The 25,074-nt window shown below is 58.5% G+C and overlaps 1 protein-coding gene across 1 annotated transcript in view; it reads left to right on the forward strand.

The window, feature by feature from the left end:
• KLF13 (KLF transcription factor 13) overlaps positions 1 to 25,074 on the forward strand; it is a 45,343-nt gene that overhangs the window by 5,778 nt on the left and 14,491 nt on the right. The window lies entirely within an intron of this gene.

The raw sequence follows: 25,074 nt of genomic DNA on the forward strand, positions 1-25,074 counted from the left end.
TCCCTCCTGTGTGAGCATCTGATTAGGACCACGCTTCACTTAGCCAGAGGCCCTGTGTGTGTGGCTTCAAGCCTCTGGAACCAACAGGGTTGGGGGCTCTGCCCCTTCAGAGAAGGTGCTGCTGAGTCCACTCGTGGCGGCCCCCACGCTCTCAGGGCCTGCCTGCTCTGACAGGCTGAATCCTGAATCCCGGTGGTTGTTTGATTCCTAGACGTGGCATATCAAAAGGGCAAGGGTAAGATACGTTGCTGGTGCCTAAAAGCAAGGGAGGAAGCAAACCAAAGGGTTATTCACACGCACGCATGTGTGTTTAAATATATAACTTGAGAAACCCCACAAAACCCCACAGCACTGGAGCAGACCCAGGGCATCTGCAGAGGCTGCAAGGTCCTCCCTGCCGTGCCCGGGGCCTGCGCTCCGTGACACCTGACCTTCCCAACAGAGATCTGGAGCTCTCAGGGCACTGTTAAGGTGTGTCTGGTTTGTGCCCTAAGAAGGCAGTAAAAATAGTTTTTAAAATAAAAACTTGTAGAATGACGCACTCAGTGCTCACGCTGTGTCGTGCACATCCACGTGGCTTGCCAGGGGCTGGGCCTTCCCTTTGCAGTACTTTCCAGTACACTGTTTCATCTTCACAAGGACCCTATGGAACAGGCACTGCAATTATTACTAGTTTTTAGATAAGGACACTCAGGCTCAGATGGGTTAAGAAATATGCTGGAGGTTGCACAGCAGATGAGGGTGGAGCCTCCCCGGCTTCGGGGTGTGGGTGTGCCCGCGTGCCTGTCTCCAGGTAATTCTCATTACTTCTGAAACGTTAAGGGGTTGTAGGATGAACATTCAAATACTCTTCTTCTCGAGTCATTAGTTAATATTCTGTCACCCTTTTAAAAAATCCTTTCTTCCCTCTTTCCCACCTTCCCTCTCTAAATATTATGTTTTCTCCCTCCCCTGCCTCTCATCTCTCTAAATATTACACGTTATCTAACATACAGTCCATATTGAGCTTCTCTAGTGACCCTCCCAGGTGGCCCATACAGGAGCCGGGATGCGGTTAATCACACATTGCATTTGGTTGTCCTAATTCTTTAGTATCCCTCAATCTGACACTAAGAGACACTAGTGTGCCCCCCCATCTTTTGGTCTTTGGTGCATTGGCATTTCAGGGATCCAGGCCAGTTGACGTATGGAACGATCCCACAATCTGCATTGGTCTCATTGTTTCCTCATGATTAGATCCACTTTAAACAATCTTTGGTCAAAACTACAACGCAGGTGATGCTGGGCCCTCTGTGCACCACAGTGCTGGATCGCGGGTGAAGGGGTGTCTGCCAGGCTTCTCTGCTGTACAGGGCTGTTCTTTTTTGACAGTAAGTGACACTCTGAGACCGTGGCTTTCCAGAGGGCCAGGGTAGGGTGCTGCTGGTCCTTCGCGGAGCCAGGTACCGTGCTGGGGTGCCGTCTGCTCACCTTTATTTAGCCCCTTCTGCCCAGTCCACCTGCCAGGCTTCTGTTCATCCTCCAATGTCCTTGACTGGACAGGTGCTGGGTTTTTCAGGTTTGTTGTTGGAAGTCTTTTTAAAGTAAAAGTGCAGCTCAGGAGAGTCTTAGGAGCTCCTTCCCCCAAACAAACCGGATCCCCTGATTTTACGTTGGATCAGATGTTTCCAGATGGTATTTGGAGCAGCTCAGGAGGTGTTCGTGGGCATGTTCTTCTCAGTCAGCCCACCCACACCTCGGCTCTGTGCCTGCTGGTGACCTGTCTCCCAGGCCTGGGCGGGCGGGGCCTGCAGCCGGTGACACACTTAATTTCCTGGTGGGTCTCAACATGCTTTCCAGAAAAAACCCAAATACGGATCTAAGTCCACACACCTGAGCCTGTTTTCCTTTCCTTTCACAGCCCCAAATGGGATTATTTTCTTGAGAAGTCAGTGTCCCGTCAAGATGGGAACAACCTTCTGAGTGTTCGCCTAGCCTGGCGGGTCAGAAGCAGCTGCTGCGGTGTGGCTGGGATGGGGCAGTGGGGACAGAGGCCCCCAGAGCCGAGCACTGGGCTCAGAAGGCCTTGGCCACTGCCCTGGGCCAATACAATGGAGGCTGGAACTCTAACTTTCTACCCTGCAGGCAGTGATTTGACACGAGGCACTTAACGTAGGACAGAAGGACTCCTCACCCAACCCCGAGTTCTGCCACGCACGCACGCGCGCGCGCGCGCGGTACCCTGTGTGTTGTGGCTGGCCTGAGCATCCGAGCCTGGAGCGTGTTTCTGTGGGACCTGTGACTCCCAGTTCCACGCTCAGTTTTACACGTCGGGGCCCACCCTCCCCCCTCAGCGTAGAGACCCTGCAGTGAGGGGGCTGCGTCCCCTCGCTCCTCTGGTGGCTGGGCTCTGCCGTGTCCTCCACCTGCTCCCGGTCCCCTGCTGAGCCGGGTGGGCTGGGGCATCCTCCCCGTTTGCCATGGGCCTCGTGTGTGTGGTGCGGGCGGCCTGGCCCAGAGCGGCATCTGCGCTGACATTGTTCTGAACGCACAGCACGGGGCACGCTCCAGGTTTTAACTGTGATGTGTGTGCGGGGGGTGGAGGTGGGGATCTGTTTATTGTTCTCCTTTTTTGAAGTTCATCACGCAAAAAACACTTGCTAACCAGGAACTTGGCCGCACTCTGTGGCCATTGGCCAGTCTGTCCCAAGGTGACCTGTTCGGAAAAGTGCTGAGACTTGATGCCTCAGTTTAAATGTCCCTGCGCTGCTGCCACAGGGGCGTGGCCTGCCTGCACAGATGGGCGACCCGTGGTCCCGGAGCACAGGGCCCAGGCCTGGCTCCTGGAGCCAGAGCCCAGGGCGCGTGGTGGCAGAGCTTTGCTAGTTGGCAGTCACTCACCAGAGAGCGCGTGGCTCTGCCTGTGTCAGGCTCCTGCCTCGGAAGGGGCTTCTGGCGCCGGCCTTTGTCCTGCAGACGTGGCCAGTGGGAAGGAAGCTCAGGTGTGAAAGAGGGTGAAGCGGTCTCAGGAGCTCAGGGGGCTTCCTGCCCCCACCCGGGGAGGGGCCCCAGCAGGGTGCTGGCTGGGCAGCCAGGCAGGGACCTGGGGCCCGGATGGGGCTCCTCATGCCCTTGGGTTAAGTTGACCCAAGGTCATTCTCCTCCAGTGGGAGCAGTACAGGAATTTCCTTCTCCTGTAAATTCCTTCTCTGAGCTTTTCACTTGTTTTTAACTCACTTTTGTTGTATAAATGCTCACTAAAAAAAAAAAAAAAAAAAAGGATAGAGAACTTGTTTGGGGGCCAGAGGAAGAAGCTACAGTTAATGGCAGATCAAAACTAGAGGTTTTTGCAAGAAAGTGTTGGGAAAGAGAGGAACCAGAAAAGGCGCACACGAGCCTCAGCCCACTAGGAGGGGCGGAGCGGGGCCCCAGGGGCCCAGGCGTGTCTTTGGTGGGGAGTGGTATTTTGCCTGGGCCTTTGGCTGGCTGAGTTGCTCAAAACCAAGTCTGAGATCAGGGAGAGGGTCTGGGAGGTGGGGGGTTGGCACCGTGGGTGCTCCCTTATCCGCAACAAACCTCACAGGTTTTCACTGGAGGAGGGACAGTGAGTGGGAATGAGTCACGTAGTTGCCACTGATACTATCACTGCGTGATGGGCAGTCCCACGTGCTTCCCTAACTTCTAACCATTGTCCTCCATCCCCAACCGGCCACTCTGGTTTGCCCACTGGCTGTGGGTGGTCCTTTCCCACTGGGCATGCTGAGTGAGCATGGCAGGGCAGTGGGGCTCAGGCGGTGTAGACGCCGTCCACAGGTCCCCTCCACCCATCACTGAGGTCTTACCCGAGTCCCACTCTGGAAGGATTTCCCCATGTTTGTTCATCAGTTGCCATTTTTGTCACTGAGCACAGGCGTTGTGGCGTTAGGAGGCCCCCAGGGACTCCAGCTCCTGCAGCCCTGGGTGCCAAGGGTGGTTCCCCAGGTTTCCTTGTCTTTTCCAGAGTGCCCTCTCTGGGCGGCTTGCATGGCAAATCCTGTTTTCAAAAGTTGCCTTGGGAATTCCCTGGCAGTCCAGTGGTTAGGGCTCTGCACTTCCATTGCAGGGGGCATGGGTTCGATCCCTGGTTGGGGAAGTAAGATCCCACATGCTGTGCGGCACAGCCAGAAAATTTTCAAAAATAAAGTTGCCTTGTTGCTTGGCCTAAGGCACTGGGGGTATTCCCCTGGGAGAGTCTGAGGGCCTTTGCAGGATGCCATCTTTTATGATGATGAAATGTCTTTTAGTATTTTCTCCGAGCCCTCTTCGAGGTGGGGCCCCGAGCGTTCACAGCATAGGCCTCGTGATGTCGTATTGGCGATCAGGGTGGTTGCCCTAAGTTACTGGCAGGCCTCTGGGGTTTGCAGGAAATTCAGCCTTGGCTTCTTACAGGTGCTGATTTGAAGCTGTCCTTCCCTGATACTGGGCTGGGTGTTCCGTGCTAGCATCCTGCTTTGGACAGGTTGCGTCAGTCTTAAGTTCACTCACTTTAGCCTTTGGAAAACGTCACCCTTTCTCTCCCTTTCCCTGCTCGTCTCCCTGACTTACGAACCAAGTGTTTTAACTCCTTCCCATATTCAGCTCCTCCCGTCACGTGTTCAGCACTGCACGGGGCCTCGGGAGGCAGACACGTGTGTGCACGTGTGTGTGTGCGGGCATGCGTACCAAAGCTCAGGACAGTTGTTTCTGTGGAAGGAAGCCCATCGGGAGGCCTCTGGCCAGGTGGCTCCTGCTGCGGCAGGCAGGGGGCTTGTCATGCCGAGGCTTGCCCTGCAGGAGCCAGGAGGAAGGCGCAGTGTGTGTCCAGCTGAGGCTATAGGGGCAGCGCTGGCCTTAGGGTGGAGCGGGCATCCTGGAGTCGAGCTGGAGGTTGTGAATTCCCAGGCCTCAGTGGGGTACTTGTTCTGGGGCCATTGTGCCCTCGATCGGGGCCAGCAGCCTGGCATGGGGGTCTGAGCCGAGCTCTGTGGCTGCCCAGTGGAGGGTGCAGCCTGGTCCTCACATTTCCTCCTCCCCTTCTCCCTCCACCCCGCTCCCTCCTCCTCTCCTCACACCTGGGGTCTAAGCACATTTTTAACCTGCCCTCAGGGGTTTCCAGTCCTCGGCACAGGGGAGGGTCCCTGTGCTGGGGAGCAGGGCCCAGGAGGCTGGGGAGGCCTGGAGACGCCTCTCCTTTGTTCTGTGGCCTGGCTCAGCCCCGGAGACCGGAGACCGATGGGCAGAGGTCTGGGGTGGGGCTGTGGCTTCCTCCTCCGTCGTCTGGGCCCCTGGGGACACCCTGGCGGCCCTTCCTGTGGGGTGTTAGAGGCAGTGGCCTAGCTGTTCCTGGTAGGTCAGCATCCTCCTACACAGCAGAGGGAGAGGTAAACACTGGGTCCCCTTGGCAACCGGCTGAGCCGCGGCTCAAAGTACTTGTGGCAAGAGAAGCTCTCGTTGTCTCATGTTCCTAGGATGGGCTTCTATTTTGATTTTTTTTTTCTTTAATTAGCTGGAGTGACTAAGATACCAAGATGCCTGACCTGGTTCCTAGAATTTCTTAATAAACGTTTATATTCCCTTTACAGGAGGCATGTTTCTTGCAGTGATTCATGGGCATTTTCTTTTCAGCTGTGGAGAGGCCCTGGCGTGGCAGGGCGGGGGTGGCACAAAGGGCCCCCACTGCTGACAGCTGGCACGGTTGCAGGCCGGGGCGCTGGCAGGATCCCGGCGCGGGAGTGCTTGCGTAAACACTGCCCCGGGATTGTGTGGGCTTGGAGGTTGATGACGCTCCGTCGAGTTTTGGGGAGATGCCTCTCTCATCTCAGGGTGTTCAGAGCCCCATAACAAGCGCCCAGAAGTCTGTCTGAGCCCAAGCAACGCCCTCCCCACCACATGCCAGGTCCTCCTGGGAGGCCACGGTATGAACTAGTTTATACCTTGGTACAAGGTGACACTTTGGTGTTTGATGTTAAGCTGTAACTGCTCTCGTCGGTGGCTGGGCTGGTGTCCCATCTCAGTGGGAGTGCCTGAGAGGGTCCGGGCCAGGACGGGAGCACCTCTCTGTGGGTGAGACTTGGCGGCAGGCCTTGCCCTTTACCTGGGGCTGCCTTGGGCTGCCCTGCTCCATCCACCTGTGAATTAGCTCCTGCAGAGGCGTCTGTCCCCACCGAGGAGGTGCCAGGTGAGTCTGCAAGAAAGCTGACCTCACCGATTTTACCATGAGTGGAGCCGACCCAGGAGGCCGTCTGCAGAGGCACGGCAGGTTTGTGTCCAGGGGCCCGTCTTCACGGGGGGTGTGCAGGCCCCTTGGCTCCCTACCCTCGGCACAGACAGGGCTGCCCCCTGGGCCCCCACTCCGGCCTCCCTGTCGACCCCACGCGGGTAGCTGCGTGGGAAGCAGTTCCCTGCGGAGGGGTCTGTTGGGGTCACCGGGGCAGGGTGTCAGAGGTTCTGTCTGGTGCCTGGTGCCCTGTGCCCTTTGTAAGTCCTGACCGTCTGGACTTTGGACTTAGAGTCCCGTGCTGTTGCTGTGCCTCATCCCGGGCTCATGGAAGCTTGACTCCACGTGTGCTGTGTCTTAGTAACCTTGGTCAGGAGCCTCTCGGTGTTTTGTTTTTATCAGAGAAAGGCCTTTTTGTCTGATTGTGCACAGTCATTTAAACAGAGGCAAAGTACAGCATTGCTGAGGATGCCTGGCCTTGGAGGGAGAACAGAGGGAGCCTGGTTCCAGGTTCTCAGCTGTGAAGCAGGCTGGGCACGCTGACCTCTGTCCTCTGAGACTGTGTGTAAGGCACCCATTGGGAGGTGTGTGTTTGTGTGTGGTGTATGTGTAGTGTGTGTTGTGTGCATGTGTGTATATGAGTGTGTGTGTCTGTTTAACCTGTGGGAGCAGAATTTCAGAATGGACAGTTTTGCTGACTTCTCTTTTGGAAAGAAACAGATGATTCAGAACTACTTTTTTGAAGCAGGTGCCAGCTCATGTCTCAGGGCCTCCTGGAGCTGCCCTGTGGCTCTGCATGTGGGTGAGCTGTGTCCCAGCCTCAGCTCCTGCCTGGCAAGTGCCAGTCTATCCTGGGCCACAGAAAGGCAGTGCAGACAGTGTGGCTCCCAAGGCCTGTTGCTATGGAAGCCTGCTGCCCAGAGGCTGTGCTTAGGCTAGGGAGTGGTGCCCATGCAGGTGAGCCTCATTTGTTACCAGGTACCAGCCGCTTGGCCCTGGCCACACTCTTTAAAGACAGAAGCCGCTGAACTGGAACCTTTTTTTTTAAATTAATTAATTAATTTTTGGCTGTGTTGGGTCTTCGTTGCTGCGCGCGGGCTTTGCCTAGTTGCAGCGAACAGGGGCTACTCTTCGTTGCAGTGCGCGGGCTTCTCATTGGAGTGGCTTCTCTTGTTGTGGAGCATGGGCTCTAGGTGTGCGGGCCACAGTAGTTGTGGCTTGTGGGCTCTAGAGCGCAGACTCAGTAGTTGTGGCGCACAGCTTGTGGGGCTTAGTTGCTCCGAGGCCTGTGGGATCTTCCCAGACCAGGGCTCGAACCCATGTCCCCTGTGTTGGCAGGAGGATTCTTAACCACTGTGCCGCCAGGGAAGTCCCTGAACTGGAACCTTGAGGTGACAGCCCAGGCCCCTATCCCCAGAGCAGCTCTGGGTGTGCCCGCGGCCTGGGGTAGAAGTAGGGGTGGTGCCCTCCACCTCCTCTCTGCTGGGCGTCACTGGTCTCTGCCGTCTCATGGTGATGAGTGGCTATGCCATTCCTGCCAGATGACCCCACCCGGATGGATGGGGCACTCTGGGTGGGGCTTCCAGAAGCCGGCCGTCGTTGGGAGGGGTGCCCACCTTGGGGAGGCTTTCGTGACTGGCAGCCTCTTCGGTCGGAAGGCTAGAGATCTTGTTTGCAGTGGAAGCGGCCCCTTCAGGTAGAGGGCACCGTCCCCGGGGCCAGGGGATCCCGCTCAGGACTGACAGGCGCTGTTTGACGGCCTCCTGGGCTGCTGGTCTCAGTAGCTTCCCACCTCTTGTTTGCAGGGGTAGTTGCTCTCAGGAGCTTCGGGCCGTCTGTGGATTTATTCCCCCTTTCTTCTCTCTTTTTTGGGCCACAGCTTTATGTTTTCAGATACGAGAATTGTTTCCTAGAGGGAAGCATGAAAGCACTCCTGAGGCTGGCTTTTCAGCTGTGGAACCACAGTTCGTGCCCCTTTCCTGCTAGGTTTTCACCCTCGCATAAGTGCGTTTGGCATTAAGATGCTTCCTGTGTGGTCTGACGGGACGACATTGAAGGAGTATGAGAGCTGAGGGCCTGTATCCTGAGGTGACACCTGGGCACCAGCGTGGCCGTCCTTCCTCTGTCCTGGCATCTCGTTTCAGAGGACATTTGTGAGTGCCCCAGCGGGGCAGGGGCTGTTCCAGGGGTTTGCTCGGACGGAGGAGGGTGCTGAGGACCTGTGTTCCTCCCCTGCTCGTGTGGGCTGGAGTGACCCGGCCCTCAGTGTGGAGAGACCCCTGAGCCCCGGCGCACCCAGCACTCCCGTAGCTTTGTACCTGCAAGGCCTCACCCTGCCCTGCCACGCCCAGCGACACCTGAGCCCCTCCCCACTCCTGCCCTCAGGATGCTCACCTGCTTGAGAAGGCAAGGAGGCGCGAATGGGGTCCAGCCTTGTGTGGGGACCACAGCGGGAAGGCGCTTCTGCCCTCACATGTGCCCACCTGTGCCGGCAGCACTCTGGGCCGCAGTGATGCCGACCGGGATTCATGTGTTAGGGTACGATTTCCAAGCACAGGAAATGACCAGGGAGGGTTTTTTGCTCACATGGCCCAGAGCTGTTAAGAGCCGGCCAGCCAGGTCATGGGATGCTCTCTGGTTTGCAGGCTCCAACGGTGGCCGCTGCTGACCCCTTGGAGGATGGAGTCTTGCAAAGCCTGGGGCGGATGGCCCGAGGGCGCCTTGGCTCCCAGGCCGGGACTGGCATCTCTTGGTCCAGGTTCCGTCTGCTTTTCCATCTTCCTTGGGGGCAGAGTTGTCCCTCAGGGGCCCCTCCTTGCCCACTGTGCCTGGTGCCTGCGAGGTCAGGTCGGAGCCTGTTACTCCTGCCCCAGAGGCAGGCCTCGCGCCCCTCCCTCCTGTGCAAACGGGGAACCCGGTTTGTCCTGACATCTGGTCCACACCCCCCCCACTCCTGCCCCGGGGCTGGGGGTCAGCAGAGTGGTTTCCTGAGCGTCTTCTTCACTGCCCTCGCCCCCATTTTCAGGCCGGGGCCGTAGCACAGACGTGTCCCGTAAGTCCAGCTGGGCCGCTGGGAGCAGGCTGGGAACTGGCCGCAGCTGGGTGCTTGGTATTTGGGGTGGCCTGCCCCTGCCCCACCGATGTGGGCCTGGCTCATGGGGGGGTCACCCCCTGCTCCGGAGCCTGGCCTGAGGGGCATGTTTCCACCCGTTAGAAGGGAGAGCTCCGGGAGGCCTGGGCTGTCCTTCAACACTCCTCCTTGAGGCCAAACGCCGGGGTCACAGGATCTGTCCTAAGAATGTGGAGAATGAGTCCTGGTTCTGAGGCTTACAGATTTTTTTCCCTAAAAGCAGTAGAACCTTTCTGTCAGCACATCTCAGTGGATTCCAGGGCAGTAAGGAGCCGGCAGGATGGCCGGCAGGGGTGGGGCGGGAGGGGCTGTGGTCAGGGCCCCTCTGCGCTCCTGGAGGATAGTGCCGGCTGCCCCAAGGCTGGGGCAGGGTCCTGCCTCTACACGGCGGGCCGAGGTCCAGCGCCCGAGGCCGCAGGCTGGGTGCCCCGACGCTTGGGGCCAGGCCGGGGAGTTGGGGCCTGTGGTCTGGGGCAGGTGCTTCCTCTTGGGCCTTTCACAGGCTTGTGGTCGAGGAGGCAGTGATGCGACCCGGGCCACACCAGGGGGCAGGGTCGGCCAGCCAGGAGGCACGTGAGGCCACACGCTCCCGGGCGTTGAGGTCCCGGCCCCCGCTGCAGCCCGGCCCAGGAGCACTGGGCTGTCGAGGAGAGAGAAGGGCTGCGGGTCAAGGTGACAGGGCCAGGGCTGGGGGCTGGCCTGGCCAGTGGCCCACACGGACCTGCGTGTGCAGCTGTGTTTGTGGGGTGCCTGGACAGTGCTGGGGCAGGGGACGGTGGGGGGTTCTTCACGGTCCCCTGAGTGCCGCCGAGACCCTGCCTGTGGCTGGCATTTCTGTCCCTAGAGGACTTGGTGTTGCACGGCCAGCGCCATGCGGCCCTGTCCCTGTGAGCTGCCCTGGGCCTGGGAGGCCTGCGCCTCTCCCACCGTGGGGCCCTGTGCACAGCGTTTGGTGAGGGCACCCTGGGGTGAAAGGAGGCACTGAGTGAGGGTGAGGAGTGGGTGGGGTCTCAAAAGGCGGAGAGCTGAGCCGCTCCTGCTGCCCCCGCCCCTTCACCGGCGACAGTGGGGGGCCTGATGTCCCCGCTGGGCAGCACCCACCTGGTCTGGGGTTGTCGCTGCTGTGAGGCCGAGCTGAGTCCCTGCAGCAGGTGCGGGTGGGCGCCTCCCAACACAGGACACCGCTGACCCAGGGCACCCGCTCAGCTGGCTGGTGGCAGGTCTCCGTGTTTTATCCGTACCTTCCCATGTATGACCGGGAGCCCTCCTGGGTGGGCCTCAGCCCCCACTGGCTCGTCGCCTCTCCTACCCTGTGGGTGAAGTCAGTGGTCACCGACTCTGATCCCAGTTCTAGGGGAAGGGCGTCGGAGGACAGGCTTTCCTTGTGCCGTCCCGAGCCCCCGAGTGTGCCCACAAGCCCCAGTCCTGGCAAAGGCCCCCGCCGCCCAGCACCCGGGTGAGCCTCCAGCCTGTGTGTCCCCACAGGAACCCGACCTTCCACACAGGACACCAGGTCGATGAGCTGGGCTCCACTGCTTCTGTGAAGATCACCCATCTGTGGTTGCAGAAAGTATCCTCTTCCTTTTCCTGACCCCACCCCACCCCGCCGCCACACACACACACACACACACACACACACACACTCTCTCTCTCCCTCCCTCTCTCTCTCTCTCTCTCTCTCTCTCTCTCTCTCTCTCTCTCTCTCTCTCTCTCTCTCTCTCTCTCTCCCCCTCTCTCCCCCTCTCTCTCTCCCTCCCTCTCTCAGCTCAGAGCGCCTCCTTAGCACCAGCTGCCTTTCCTCCCGGGCTGGTCCCCAACCCCTTGGTGAGAAGTAAGATGGACGTGCTCAGGACTCCTCCCCATGCCACCGTCCACATTCGGTCACCCCTGGGCCACCTTCCCCAGCTGCAGCCTGGCTCCACTCATCTCCCCGGGCCCGGTCCTGCTGGAGCCCCACTGCCACCTCTTCCTTCTCCCTCTTCCTACCTGGACCTCGGCCTCGGGGGCTTCCAGGCCAGGGGTGAACCCTGCCACCCTCACCCCAGCCTCTGCTCTAGGGAGGGGCTCCCATGAGGTGATGCCCACATTGTCACAGCGGCTCACTTCCATGCCTCCTCTTTCAAAGGCATCACCTTCAATTGAAGAAGAAATGAAAGCATCACCTGTTCTCCGAACCTTTCAGTTCCCAGACAAGGATGTCCCGGGCCCCCGGTCGTCGGCCCATGTGGTCAGTCCATAGGTGGGCTGGTGGCCCTGCGGCGCCGGCTTCCCCGCCCACCGCGCCACAGCCCCTGCCATCGGGGAGGTACCTACAGGAGCAGCGGGTTGGGTGGCCGGCAGGGCAGGGGCCCTGCCCGTTGGCCTTCAGCCAGGGCTGTGGTGGGGCCACACTCAGGAGGTGGGAGTGCCTGGGGGCTAAGAAACCGCTCAGAGAGGCACAGAGCTGGGGCTGTGTCTCCCTGGCATCACAGGCATCCCCCCAGAGCTTCTCTGGCAGCACCAAGGCTCCCGAGGAGAAGGCTCCTGCAGCCGAGCCTGGGGACCACTTGGGAGACCTGGGTCACCAGAGTGCTGGCTCCTGTGCCGAGGCCACGCTGGACTGGCGGAGGTTTGAGAAGCGCCATTCTTGGTGCTTGTGGGTGGGGAGAGGGGAAGGGGGGGGTCTTTCCAAAGCTACGAGCCAGTTTCCTGTAAGGGAGGGGGGCTAGGGGGTGGGAGCAGAGAGGCACCGCCCAGCCACTGGGGGGTGGGGGGCAAAGGGCAAGTCAGAGGGGCCCCTCTGGAGGCAGGTCTGGGCTGGAGGGATGTTGCCTTGGTGATGAGAGCCAGGCCCAGACTGTGGGCATCCAGGGGTCGTGAGGGATGGTGGGAAGGGGAGTCCTGTGCGGGCTCCTTACCAGCAGGGTCTGGCTGGGGGCACCAAGGGAGGGGAGAGAAGGGGGGGCGGAGCGGCATGACTCAGGAGGCCAGGGGAAGAAGAAAGGAGAAGTGGGTGTCATGGTGCTCTTCGTGTCCCCCGGCTTCTGGGCCTCAGGACTGCATGTGTGCCCCTCCCCTCCATGGGCATCTTTGGGGGAATGCACAGCCCCCGCCCAGGAGGAGGGAAGGTGTGTTCCTAGCAGCCCTTCTCATGCTCGAGTGCTTGCAGCCCGGCTTTCCTGACGGCTCCCCGCGGTCAGCCTCGGCTCTGGTGGCTTCCTCCTCCTCTTGCTGGGCACCCCTTGTCTACTTCTGAAGGCAAGACCCAAACCCTGGGTTTCTCTGCTGGTGAGGAAAGTGAAGAAAAGCGCACAGGACTTGGCAGGATGTCAGGCTGCCCACGCGAGGGAAGAGAAGAGGATTCGGCGAAGCACACCGGAGTGGCTGGTGGCCCCTGCTACCCTCTCCGACTTGGCTTTGCGCTAAAGTGACAGCAGAACCCAAGGGTCTGGCTGTGTCAGCCCAGCCCTAGTGCTCTCTGGGAGGAGGAGGGCCACGCATGGCACACGTGCACACGTTATTGAAAATGATACGTTAACTGTAAATGATTTGGGAAATTTCAGAAAAGCTCAAAAAAGAGAGATTATGTGGCACCCAGTTGTACCTCCCAGAGCAGTTGCTTGGCCCTGTCCTCACCCTTGGGGGACAGTTCACCAGTGTTCAGCCCCGGAAGCCCTCCTGGCACCCGGGCCTGGTCGCGAGGTCACAGCCGCACAGCCACCTGTCCAGACATGACTGCTCGCCAGCCTCCACGCCTTGGGCTCTGCTTTGCAGCCGTGGTGGCCACCGTGGGCTGTTTGTGGAGGCCTGTGTTCTGTCTGGAACTGAAGTGCAGCTGTTGGGGGGAGTGGGGGCCTACCGCCCACCCACAGGGGCTTTGTAGCATCACACTGTGCGACTGTCATTCCACTGGGGGCGTCCCGGGACCCATGGAAGTGCTGCTGCCCCGAGCTCTTCAGGGACCCACCCACGGTCTTGACCCGGGCACTCTGTTCCCAGAGCAGCTCCTGCCCGGCCCCCGTGGGAAGTGTGTGCCCGTGGGGCCGCGGTGGGAGGAGTAGCCCTCCGGTCGGTTGAGCGGCCGTCGTCCAGGGGGCCGGGGATTTCGGGTGTGCTTGCCTTGTGCTTGCCCAGCCCTGGACCCCGTCTCTGGGCCTGGCCGGTGTCAGCCTGTCAGCCCTGGTTAGCCACCTCCCCTCTGATGCTTGCCCTGGCCTCTTGCCGCGTGAGCCTGCGGGGGTGCCCACCAGGTGGCTGAGGAGGAGATGGGGGCCCAGCGGGAGGATGGGAGTCAGAAGCGCGGGTGGCAGGAGGGGGCTTCAGTCCCTCCAGGCTGCTTCCCGACCCTGTCTTGGGCCTGTGGGGCTCCCTGCGGGTCACAGCTTCCGGCGCCTCTCAGCCCGTGTGAGGTTGGGTGTGAATTAACTAAAGCAGACAAGGTCGAGCGTCCCTAGAATCCCATAAAGCCGGCGGCAGAATCAGCAGTCGGCCGTGTGGCCTTGGATGAACCAGGAGCACTAGGGGAGTTGCCGAAGCCACCAAGTCCTGGGAGAAGCCGTCACGGGAGTTGTGGCCGTTCCTCTGGATGGTGTGGCTCTTCCCTACTGTGTGAAGCCCTTCAGAGGGTCCCAGGGTCCCCGAGCTTTCAGAGTGGTCTGGCCTGTGGCCTCTGTTTTGAAGCCGGTATGCAAGTTGCAGGCCAGAGGGGAAGGGTCTGCCTGAGTCACAGCGGGGAGTGGGCATGGGGACCCAGTGATCCTAGTGTGGGGGAGGGTCGTCCCATAGGTGGCCCAGGCTCTTCCACGCGTGGACGTCTGTGAGCTTCATCTCATTACAGGTCTCGGGGGATGTATGTGAGGTTTCAGGCAGAGTGCCCCCCTTAGGTCCTGTCTTCACCCACTCGTGTTTAGAGAAAGCAGTTGGACGTGTAAAGAAGCCTCCTGGCTGACTTCAGGGGGCCCACAGGGTGGCTTTGGTGTGGGGACAGCCTTCTAGGAGGGCCTCAGGGGTGGTCCGGGCCAGTGCAACAGGCGAGGCCCACCAGGTTCTGAGATGCCCCGCAAGCCGGGCCAGAAGCCAGGGTGCTGGTGGGGAGCCCAGCTTTGAGGACCTTTCTGCAAGAACATGAATAGTGATGGCAAGACTAAGGACACCAGGAGGGTGGACAGCCACGCGGAGAGCTCCATAGTGTCCCTGGCAATGACATGCCTTTTCAGATGACCCAAATCCACCATCCCTGGACCGGGTGGCAGCTTCTGAGTTGGGTCCCATCAACAGTTGGAAAATGTGTGCTCCACCCATGTTATGACTCGCTCTTGGTGCTCTGGGACCAGGTTAGATGTGAGAGTGTTCCTATTTCTCGTAAGAAGTTGACTTTACTGGAAGACTGCAATTTCAGTGCATTGCATTTGTTTTTATTTCTGATTTAAAAAGTCAAGCATGTTCGTGAAAGGATTTGGGAGACAGGAAAGTATTGAGAGAAAACTTAACAAGGAGGAAAAGCAATAACTTTAATCCCACGAGCTACTACGTTAACAGGTCAGCCCGTGTCTATTTTAACATTAAACGTGGTATCGTCCCACACGGTCATTTTACGTTTGGCCCTTTCCCACTCACTGTAACGTTCTGTCATGGTCACATCTCCAAAGTGCCTACTGGCTCTTGGACCTGGCCTTTCACGGTTGCCCAGTGCGTCCTCATCTGTTCATCCCTGGTGTCCTAACCGGGCCCTGGGTTGAGGAGCTGTGACACCTCCTGTGACTTGCTCTTCTGTCACCCAGGTTGGGCTTGTCCTTGTGATTGTCCTGGGAGCCAGCAAGGGAATGTGCATTTCGGGGCAAATTGCCTTCTAGAAAGGAAGAATGTGTGTGAGAGCACCCAGCCGGCACCCTGGCAGGAAGGGTGTTGTTAGGTGTCCAGGGTGATAAATGGAATATTTATAAATGGAATGGAATATTTATAAATGGAATATTTCCTGCCATATCAATAAACAAAGGATGTCACAGTCACCAATGATTGCAACTCTCCAAGGAGAGCCGGTGAGCCCTGAGAAAACTCAGGGCTGAAAAGAATACCTGCCTTCTAGCAGTCATCAGACTGCAGCCACTCCCTGCGGTGAGCCCTGAGGAAACTCAGGATGTGAAAATACAGGCCCCAGATAGCTGAGGTGCACATCAAAGGAAGGATTTCAGTGAGCCCAGCGTCTTCCCACACCCAGAAAAGCGCTAAATTCCTTAACTTGAGATACCTGGTTTTCTTTATTTAACAAAACTTTTTGACGTTCCCAATTACCTGCTCTTTGTTGCAAAATTCCTGTGTATCCTGGCCCCTCCTCTCCCCTCCCCTCCCCTCCTCGGAGCAGTTTCTCAGAGCTATCTGAAACGCTGTCTCCTGGGCTGCAGTCTTCATTTTGCCCCAAATACAGCTTAACTTGGAGCTCTCGCGTTGTGCATATATATTTTTCTTAAGTCGACAAAGGGCTTTGCAGGACTTGGCTGGCTGGGAAGGCCCCAGACCCGCTCTTTACCCCAGGACGCTCAGACTGCCCTGTCGTACACCGCACCTCCCGGCCCTCAGGGCTGGAGGGCGTGTGGTTTGGCCTCAGACGCCACTGTCTCTTGGCCCTGGGAAGGCGGCCGCAGAAGCTTTGCTCATCTCTGGGGCTCAGGCCACGCCCAGAGCTTTCCATCTCTCCTCAGCGCTGGCGTCCGCCGGGGACTCTCTGCCTGGACTCCGATTCCACCCCTCAAGACCCCCTGGCTCTCTGCTCTGAACATATGGCTCTGGTGGCCAGGGCGGTGGCCGGCCAGGCCCTGGTCAGCGCTTCTGGAGATGTAAATGCAGCCTTGGCCGGCCCCCCCCCTCCCGGGGGAGTGTGGGTCTGGGCCCTCCTGGCTAGGTGTGGGCTGGCATGCACCCTGCGGCAGCTTCGGTGACTGAGATGAGTGCACGTGTGACAATGGAGTCACACACGGTGGCTCCAGCTCCTGGCCCTGGGCTGGCCCCGTGGAAGGGTCTCCGAGGGCAGTCGCTGTGTCTTGGGGACGAAGCCCCATCCTCGGGGCCAGGGCCTCCTCGTGGCCTCTGCGTTCCAGGCCCCTGGGGGCTTTAGCAAAGGCTGTGCATCGAAGGGCCAAGCCGAGTGCCCTTAGAAGGAAGGGGGACGTTGCTTCCAGGTCCCAGGACCGCTGGGTGCGACCTCTAGGGGAGTGCAGCTCCCTGACCGCCTAGTGCCGATGAGCCGGCTGCCCTCCCTTTGTCCATCTGCGGCCACCGTGCGGCCGGCCCCCCTGGGGGCGGTCGGGAGTCAAAGTGCCCGCCTCCTAGCCACGCCCTGTGTGCTCAGGGCCTCTGCCTCCCCCCCGCCTCACTCCGCCGTGTGACCTGGCGAGACCCTCGTTGGGCCTGAGTTCCGGGTCTGTCCCCAGACAGTTTTACTGGGTCAGGTGAAAAGGCGAGTCCCCGTGGAACTAGGCAGGAGCTCGGAGGCCTGGCTTCACGACACAACCACGGGGGGTTTACACCCGCTGAGGCCCGCCGCCCACACCCGCCGCCCCCGCCCCACCCCCCCGCGCCTCCACGGGAGAAGAAGTCAGCCAGGCTAGTGCCAGGGAAGTCACCAAGGCCGTGGGGGAGAAGGCCCGCTCGAAGGGCGGCAGCAGGAAGTCCCCGTGGGAGGGAGGAGGGGAGCCCCGGGAGGGGCCCTGCTGGGCAGAGTCCCTGCCATCTGGCTGGCCCACCCCGAGCTGCCCCGTGTCTGGCCTGGTCCTGGCAGGGGTTGGGCAGCTTCCAGATTTGTTTTCATTTTCAATTCCCTTTATTGCTCAAACCACCTCAGGGCCACAGAAAACAAATCGTTATCCTCAGCCGACCTCAGATTCCTGGCCTCAATTGTTCGCCGTTTGCTAATTTTAGCTTCTGATCATTTCCACCCTCGCCCTCCCCCCAAAGGGAGACACACACCAAGAATAGCGCCAGGAAGGGGGGCGGCGGTGTCTGTGGCCAGAGTTCCCACAGCCATCTGGCCGGGAGTGGGGGCGGCCCGGGGCCTGCCGCGGGGACCCCCAGGCCCTCTCAGCGGGGACCCTACACCCTTGGGGCACGGACGTGAGGAAGAGAAGGAGGACTCTTCTGTTTCTCCTTTTAAACAGAAACCAGGCTGTTTCTGGGAACGCTCCCACTCCCCCATGGCCCTTCCTGGCTCTCGGACCCCTGGAGGCTGCAACTCCCCAGCCTCCAGGGCCAAGGAGACGTGGAGAGTCTGGGGTCCAACGTGGCGCTTGGCTCGGCCAGGCCCGCTCCCCAACCGGGGCCCAGGGCCCCAGCCCGGCCTGCAGGCCACCACCCTGGCCTCAAGAGGGCAGGCCCGGAGCCACTGACCAAAGCCCAGCCTGGGGAGCAGCGAGTGGGCCTCGGGGACCGGGGGAAGGGTAAGGTCCAGCGAGCAGGGTGGCCTCCTGGCCAGGCCTGCTGGACAAGAGAGCAGAGCCTGCGAGCAGCACCCCGCAGCCCCGCCGCCCTCCGTTCTCTGCAGGGGACGCCGGACACCCCCTAACGTGTCAGAGCGCCCCCATTCGGAAACCAAAGTCTAACGTGTCTCAGGCTAGAGTAGCGCCGAGTAACGTGGAATAAAGACAGTCGAAGCCCAAAGCACGCTCCTCCCCCCACCGGGGACCACGGAGCTGGGGAGTGGAGAGGGTCCCCCGCCTGTCCCTATGCCCACCCACCGTCAGAGCCGCATCACGGGGAGCAGGCAGCTCCCAGGACACGGCCACCTGACTCCTGACCTCGGTACCTGATGTGCTCCTCTCTCCTTGGAACTGTGGGCGTGGTCTCAATCGGGGCTGCCTGGCCCAGGTTCCGGTCCTGAATGTGGCCTCGTCATTGCCCGCCCTGGATGACGGCCCACCTCTGTGTCCTTGGGCTCTCTGGGCTCCTTTACCTGGATCCTTCCATTTTCTTACTTTTGCTCTCTTGTCATCCATTTATTTGTCTTTAACTCTTTTTCTGTGAGACTTTCTCAGTGTTCTCTTTGCAACCCTGAGATTGAGATTTGAGTCTCTGCCGTATCCCCCTGCTGTGTCCTTGCTTTCAGACCCAGTTTCTGGGTCTCCTCTCTTTAAGGAGCATCCTGTTCTTGCTTCACAGACACCATATCTTACCTCTGAGCATGAGTGACAGCTCTGGAAGTTTCATCTCCGCCCCTCTGCATCCCCTGGGCTGCCTCTTTCTGCTGGCCTGTTTGGCGCTCTGGCCCGCCCGCCCACGTCAGAGGCTCTTCTCAGATGTCTGATGGTCGGTGGTGACTCAGAGTGCTGCCCAGAAGCCGGGAGCTGCCTGGGGGTGTACCTGCCGCAGTGCTGGGAGGGAAAGCCCCTTCCCATCGCAGGTGCCACTGCTGCCTCTCGGGCTGTGTTGTCCAGCCCACCAGCCAGGGCCCTCCTTTTGTCTAGAGATGTTATCCAGGAAGGACAGCCAGAGCCCCACCCAGCCAGCAGTCTTCTTAGGGCAAACAAGAAGGCAACTTTGTGGGGAGAGGAGAGGGCTGCCCCAGAGGGTGGTGATCGCATGACTCTGCTGGTCCTGCAACGTTGGAACTCACTCCGGGCTGGGAGGACTCACCTAGGCAGGGGGGACTGGCTCTGGGTGGGGAGGACGTGCCCTGAGGAAGCATGAAAAGCAGAGTTGATATAGCCCCCCTCATCATGAAAATACACCTCGTGGTTCATCCAGAACTCATTGGCCAGAATCAGTTTTCAAGGCCCATCATAGCTGCAAGGGAGTCGGGCAGGAAGCATTTTAACCTGGTGCAATGCTGCTGCAAAAGCTAAAGTCATGTTGTCTGGAAAGAGAAGACTCTAAAATACAAAAAAAACAAAAAACAAAAAACAAAAAGAAAGAAAAAGAAGACCCGGACAGTGGGTGCTGGGCCAGTGGGCACTTAGCTGTTTCTGCCACAGTCGCCAAGCAGCTCCTACACATTTGTCCTTGGAATGGGCAAGTGTTGAGCAGGGAAGTGTCTGGCTGGCAAAGGTGGCCACTGTGTGAGCCAGTGCTAACACATCTGAGGAACCTCGGAAATCACTTACTTTCACCAGCATTTGCTTTTTTACCCAAGTGGCACTGTACTAGCCCGCCCTTTGCAGTATCTAAGAAGTACTGACTTATTGCTCAGAAATAAGCCACATGGTCACTGCTGTCATGATCACAAAATGTGAGTGCAATGGGTTTTCCATAGTTCACTATTTGAACTATAGCTGTCAGCTCTCTTTAGGCTTCTCTTGGCTGGGACAGGTTCCCAGACTTTCCTGTTTCCCCTGACCTTGACAGTTGTGAGAGATGGTAGCCAGGGATTGTGTAGAATGTCCCTCAATTTGTATTTCTCTTGTGTTTGTCTTGGGGTGAGACTGGGTTTATGGCTTTGGGGGGAAACTACCACAGAGGTGAAGTGCTCTTCTCATCACTTCGTATCAGTAGGAGAGTGGTACCCACGTGACTTACTGCTGATACTTACTTTGTTGCTCAAACGTTCCAGCCTTGGGCAGGGACTGGGTCAGGTTAGCTCCTGTGTCCCTTGGAGCTGCCCCCCACATGTTGGCTTCTGTGCACTTCCTCACTTTCTGGCCTCACAAGCTGCTTCAGGCTGGTCTTGTGTGTTTCCGGCTCTAGTCCTAGAATGAGCCATTCCTCCACAGATCCCTGTTTCCTTCTACTGGAAAGTGGTATTTAGAAACCAAGATCTGGGTGCTGTGGTGCTCCTTGCTCCCAGGGTATTGCTGCTTCTAGCCCTTCCCGGTGGACAGAGCCAGGAAACATGGATGAGTCGTAGCCTTTATACCGTTACTCATTTATCCCTCTGTGTGCACTCGGGTCTAAGCATGGGTTCACACTGTCTCATGAGTTCATGACATCTCAGACACCAGGGCAGCCCCCCAGGAAGGGCTCACTGGCCTCCCCCTGGTTCAGCTATAACCACCCTCTCCAACAGCGAGACACAGGCTCCCACCACCCACCGTGCGTTCACCTGTTTGTTCAGCCCCAGCATACGTGTGAAGCATTTCGGGGATGGTCTACCCTGGATTCTCTCGTGAGAAGCTAGAGCTTTGTTCAAGTGCAGTTCCTCCTGACGGCTCCTTGTCCCTGCCCAATCCCCCACCCCCGGAGGCCATGCCATGTGTTTGTAATAGGGCCAGAGTCTGCCGTCCCAGTCTGCCTTCCATCCCGGGATCCCCAGCCGCCTTTACAGACTAAACATTTGCAAATATTCAAGCGCATTCATGGTGAAGTACAGCTTATGGGTTTTGACAAATGCAGGGTCTTGTATCCACCATCCCAGCACCAGGCACAACAGTTCCATCGCCCTAAAAATGCCCCTGTGTGGTCAACCACTTCCCAATCCTTCAACCCCTAGAACCCCTGGTGTGTGTTCTGTCCTTGGTTTTTACCTGTGGTGTGAGGTCATCTGAATAGTCACACAAGGTACAGATTTTGGGGTCTAGCTTTTTCGACTTCGCAAGACGCATTTAAGGTGCATCCGTCTGTGTGTGCAGGAATCAGTGGTTCCTTTCTTTTTATGGTTGAATTGTGCTCCGCTGTGTGGATGCAGCTCGTGTTCATCCACTCACCTGCAGAAAATGCCGACTTCCAGTGTTGGCCGATTGTGAATAAAGGGTCTTTTCCCGTGGCGAATGCCTAGGGTGGGATTGCTGCCTTGTCTAGTGAGTCTGTGTTTAACCTCATGAGAAACTGTCAAACCGTCTTATAAAATGACTGTCCCACATTGCATTGTCGCCAGCAGCAAATGAGAGTTTCAGCTACTCCACCAGCGTTCAGCACGGTCAGTTTTTTGGATTCTAGCCACTCTCACTTGTGTGTAGTGCCATTTCATGGTTTTACCTGCATTTCCTTGATGGTAAATGATATTGAGCGTTTTTCACATGGTGTTTGCCATCTGTACATCTTCAGTTGAGTTTGGGTCTTTTGTTCAGTGCTACAATCAAATGTTCACTTACTGTTGAGATTTAAGAGTTCTTTATATATTTTCGACACGAGTTCCCTTTGCTTTTGATCAGCCTCACGTGAAGAACATTTTTATCAAGTCAATAAACCTGGATCTTTAGTTTTGGATTCCAGACTCATGTCCTTGCCTTTCTGGGGTGTTTGAGAAAATCTCTGATGAGATAGCCTGAAAGGCCTGAAATGTCCCTCCCAGGCTGTCAGCGGCTGCCAGGGCTAGTGTGCAGCAGATCACAGATTCCCGGGCAGGGGATGTTCCCCCCAAGACTGCAGTCAAGGGGGCCGGGGCCTTGACCGAGTCGCTCCCCTCAGCTCGGGGAAGATGCTCGCAACTTCTCTCTGGAGGCACTTAGTGAAGTGACCATCAAACAGAGAGGAAAGAAGTGGAAACATGTGTCTGTTCTTTGGGTTCAGCTCACGAGTCGCTCAGGGCGTTCAATCACCTGGAGAAAGTCCCTTGTGGGTAGTAGTCCGGGATCTGGAAGCTTTTGGGGTGGGAGCCGATATGCCTCTCCCTGCATGTCCCTTTAGGAGAAGCATGGGGTTGTGAGCCAGTCGTGTGTGTGTGTGTGTGTGTGTGTGTGTGTGTGTGTGTGTGTGTGTGTGTGTGTGTGTGTGTGTGTGTGTGTGTGTGTGTGTGTGTGTGACACAGAGCCAGACTCCAGAGCCCTTTTCTGGAGTGGCTGCTGGCCACCTGCTGGCAGAAACCATTGGTATTTTCTTATTGCCATTTGAAAGGGGACCTTGGGAACGGAAATTTTCCAATGTGTTTTGTAACCCTTAGCAAGCACAGGGAAAACACCTTTCTGAAATTCCTGGCATGTGGTCCTTTTGACCTTTGCAAGCATGTGCGCCCGTGCGTGTAAATGAGCGCTGCTCCCTCAGCAGAGGCCAGGGGTGCTGGCTTCCATGGAAGCAGGCCCATTCAGCTGAGCTGGAGTTTAGTGAGACTGTTATTCTGTAACAGAAGTCTGTAATATCTGTATACGTATATAGATATGTATGGACGCGTATGTATACGTCACTGGTGTATTGCATTCTTTCTGACTGCAAAAAACAGTGCAGTTGAAAACTATAGGAATTCAGAAAGGACGTGTGTGAGTCCCGTCTTCCCTAGATCACCCAAGATAACCGTGCGCCCTTCCTGCAGTTATAGCTCTGCAGCACGTGTGTCTCCCATGTGCACAGGACAGTGGGGCTCAGCCGCTCTGTGGTCTGTGTTCCTGGTTGGCCCGTGGGAATGGAACTGCGTGTGTAAGTGGACCCCAGCCTGTGGTTTGCGAGAACATCAGAGAGACAGCCGGCCGGCTCCATGCTCACCCGCCCCACCCAGCACGTGAAACCTGGTTCCGGTGACCTTGGGGGCGACTCCAAGGAGCACCATCTCGGGGTCCCGGGGGGAGGAGGAAGCTTTCACTGGCCCTCCCTAGGCATTAGTCCCCTGCGAACCTGTAGAGGAAGGGGTCGCTCCAGCCCTGAGGTTTCTGGGGGCACTGCAGGGGTGAGGATTTCAGAATGGCTTCTGCTTTCCTTCCTGGCCCGTGTCCCCAGGGTCAGCTCCCTTGGACATCTGCTCCAGGCTGGGCCGGAGGAGGGCATAAGCACAGGTGGAGGACCAGGTAGGATGTGAGGAGAAGGGCAGGCCCTAGCCAGGCCTGTGACAGGGGAGGGGCCGGCCTTTGTCCCCTGATCTGGAAGGCCCCCGAGAGTGCTGTTCCCCGTCAAAGTGGGCAGTGCGGATCTCTTCAGGTGGAGAGAGCGCGGGGTGGTGGGTGGCCCCCCTGCGCCGTGTGTGCAGCCCGGGATGCACGGAACAGCACCCAGATTTGCTGCAGGGCAAGGCCTCCGGCCTACTGCTCCAGCATCTGCTCTCCACAAACAAAACTGGGTGTAAACTGCTCCAAGTGGCCGAGGCTAGCCGGGCACTGGTGGATCTGGTGACCTGGGCTGCTGAGGGTGGGGCCCGGGAGCTTTCCTGGGCTCCTTCCTGGGTGTCTGGGGTAGGTCTTCTGCATCTTCAACTGTTGTAGCAAAAGTAGGTCAGTGACTGAGGTTTTTTTTTTTTGCATCAGCTCCCTCAAAAACCAAAGGCATTTTAGGACTATAGTATAGTGGCTTATTTATTTTTATTCTGATTTATTTGCTTTATGAAGTCAACTCTGAAAAGCCCATCGTTTGGCTCTGTTTGTTTGAGCCTCGTGACTCTTTCCCTGAGGGAGACAGGGCTTGCTTCTTGTACCTGGAACAGGCCAGGTGTAGGTGCTGGGCCTGGAGGCGGGGTGCCGGGCTCTGGTTTTGAGGGTGCTGCCTCTGGGCGCCCAGTCCTTGCAGACAGGCCAGCCTCTCAGGAGAGAGCCGCCCGGCACTTGGCACACGTTGGGTGCAGGCAGGGACACCCCTGCCCAGGCTTGGGGGCTGCTGGCTCCTCCCTGGGGAGCCGGGGGGGGCATTCTGGGATGAGTGGGGAGGGTGGTCTCGGCGGCAGGTGCCGGCCTCTGGGCCCCATCTGGGTGATGGGCCAGTGGCCTCCAGGGTTTCCTCTCCTGCTCTCACCTGGGACGTTGTGGCCGAGGTCAGCATGGGCAGCTGGCCACAGCCGAGCCCGGTCCACGGTGGGAAAGGAGGAAAGCTGGACGCGGGCCAGCCACGCCTTGTGTGAGCTGGGGGAGGTCACTCTGACTTTCGACCTCAGTTCCCGTCTCTGAGATGGTCCGTCCTGACCCCTGCCTGCGTCTTGGGGTGGGTGGGGTCCCAAGTAGCGCACCTCGAGAGTACACGCCTGTGCGCCGTGGGGTCCCTGCCATCCAGGCCTACCCGGCAGGCACAGCGGCGAGGAACTGAGGGCTGGGGGAGGGGGCCCAGGAAGAGGAAGTGGGGCCAGAGTGGTTGCACAGGCTGTGTGGAGAAGCGGGTGAGAGCGGGGCGCTGCTGTGTCCGTGGTGAGTGGCACAGGAAGGGGGTCGCGTGGCCCACCGGACCAGGCCCTCTCCCAGGGGCCCCGGCTGACCTTGAAGAGTCGGCTTCTTTGGGGCGGGGGTGGCCAGGTTGGCCAGGGGCTTGGCCTGCGGTCTGGCTCCGGTGTGAGTCTCTTCGGACCTCTCTGTGTGGCCGCCGGTGACTATGCCACCCCCGATGTCCCAGTCCCACAAGGCCCCAGAGGCTCTTCCACGCTGTGCCCGCTCCCCCTGCCCCGCGCACACCCTGCCCTCATCCTGGCTTTTTATGGTCCGAGAGGAAACCCTTTCCCAGTAGCCTGAACAGGACCCCCAGTTCCTACCTCTTCACCGAGCTCTGGCCGAGGACACCGATTCTCCTGCCTGGAATTTGGGGTCTGCGTCCTGACAGTGGGGTGAATTCGCCTGGGCTGCAAGGGGAGGAAGGGTGGCAGCTGGCGCCTGCCCCGTCCACCTGGGCTGGTTCCAAAGGGTCAGTCAGTTGTGGGAGGGTGAACAGAGCGACTTTTATGACAGGAGCCTGGGGGACCTCCAGTGCATGATTACAGCCCTGGGTCTGCTGTTGTTAGAATGCGTCACCGTGGTCTTTTAAGTCAGGCCAGGTCTGTCAAACTCTTTATAAGGGAATGCCTTCCAACCCCGTTTGCAGTGGGACCAGGGGCTCTGGAGCCCTGGGGTCCTGCCCTGGGAACTCTTTCTAGAAAAGTAGATTGGACTTAATTGCTGTTCCTGAGTTTCTCATGCTCTCAGGCCCACCCCCCTGCCAGGTTCTAAGGGGAGCC

This window comes from Orcinus orca, chromosome 2, assembly GCF_937001465.1.
Source record: "Orcinus orca chromosome 2, mOrcOrc1.1, whole genome shotgun sequence".
NCBI lineage: Eukaryota > Metazoa > Chordata > Mammalia > Artiodactyla > Delphinidae > Orcinus > Orcinus orca.